Source organism: Melanostigma gelatinosum, assembly GCF_949748355.1.
Source record: "Melanostigma gelatinosum genome assembly, chromosome: 13".
Lineage (NCBI taxonomy): Eukaryota > Metazoa > Chordata > Actinopteri > Perciformes > Zoarcidae > Melanostigma > Melanostigma gelatinosum.
Genome location: NC_136646.1, coordinates 8,993,300 through 8,995,015, shown reverse-complemented (window position 1 = coordinate 8,995,015; position 1,716 = coordinate 8,993,300).

The window sequence follows — 1,716 nt, the reverse complement described above, 5'->3', positions numbered from 1 at the left end:
AAAAAACAACATGAGTGTGGAACTCCACACCGTGTCTTTAAATCGTACAATTTTCAGTATTTCACATTCCACATGTGGACTTATCTTCCTGCAGGGATTGTCGACTATCTCCACCAAAAGAGTGCGTCTGTGTGTGTGAGTGTGTAGGAAGGGAAGTCGGAGGTGCATACGAAGAGGACAGAGTGGAATAAATAGAGAAAGAGGACTGGGTTGTAAAAAGAATGGGAACTAGAATGTGAGGTGGACGGACGCGAACTCGATGCGAGGGGAAAGAGGACGCTGCTGAGTCACAGATCGATGTTTTCCCTGGGTAAGTAATAAAAGTAGCTTCACTTGTGGAAAAAAGTGGTTGCATGAGAGTTGAACTGCTTTCAGAGCGGTCGTTTTGTGCTAACGCTGCAGCAGCAGAGCTTAGCATCAAGTTCACATTTTAGTTTGTTGTAAACGTAACATAACATCTCAGAGACGGTTAGAGAGAGAGAGAGCGAGATAGAGAACACAATTTTGTGGTCACTGTGCGGAAAAGACGGGAGACTAAAGGGTTCTTCTATTTCGCAGCTGGGCGGTGTGGAAGGTGGAACAGTAGAACTGCTGCTCTCAGCGTTTTGTATCGACTCTGTGGCTGCCGTGATGGGAGGCATTTCCGTCGCCTCGCGCACCGCCACAGAGGCCGCGTTACAAACGCACAGAAGCGAATACAGTTTTCCGTTTCTTGAATTTAGATGCTGCTTATATTTTTGTGTGTGTGCCCGGCTGCTTTGTCGGTGCGACTGCAGGGTCGTCAGCGGTTGAATGCACTGTCCCGAGCCCGAATTCGATTCTGTCGACTAGACACGACGCGAGCGGCAACTGGAGTCGCCCGCCGTCTGAGCATCCCCGTCGATAGCGCCGCCGCCCGTGTGAAATGGCTTCGGTGGTGACTGGATGGAGGAGGGTGACGGACCACTGGTCTGTCTCTCTGCTATGCTGGTGCAACTGATCGTGGTGGAAGGCAGTGTGTGCTCTGTGGTGCTGGTGTGTTTCTGTCTTTTTTTAGTTTTCTGTAAAGAGGACAGGGAGGAGGGTTTCTCCAGTGATCATTTGGCTGAGAGAGAGAGGGAGAGAACGAGAGGGAGACTGTGCTGCCAGCTCAAATCTCAATTCCCTGTGGACCGGAACCTGATCCCATGTTCGCGCTCCCGAGGTAACGGGGGGTTAAAGGTAGTTCTTGTGCCGGATGAGATGATTCAGAGGTATGCTGAAAGAAGGTGGGTAAAGGTTTACAAGGCAAACAAGCACTGTAATGCAATATGATGTCAAAAATATCATTCCTCTGTGGATATCAATGCGGTCGGCTCGGCTGAGTCCCGACACCTTCAGCCACCCGACCGGCAGGTCGGGTTCATGAGCTGATTTGAGCTGGCAGCAGGAATTCAGCCGCTGATAGCGCTAATGCTACGTACAATAACTGTAACATTTATATATCTATATATATAGATATATATATATCCATCCATCTATAAATATATGCTTCTGCATAATGTATATTTGTTTTGCCGACCTCTGTGAGGCACATTGTACGTGTCAGAGTTATTGAGCCAGCGGTTCCCTGTCTGGAGCCACGAGCCGGTCGCAGCGTGGCTTTCATTCACAGTGATGGTGAGCAACGTGCGGTACCGACACAGACCGGCCTGGACGGCTGCTGGACGGCTGCTGGACGGCTTGATCATCCTATTG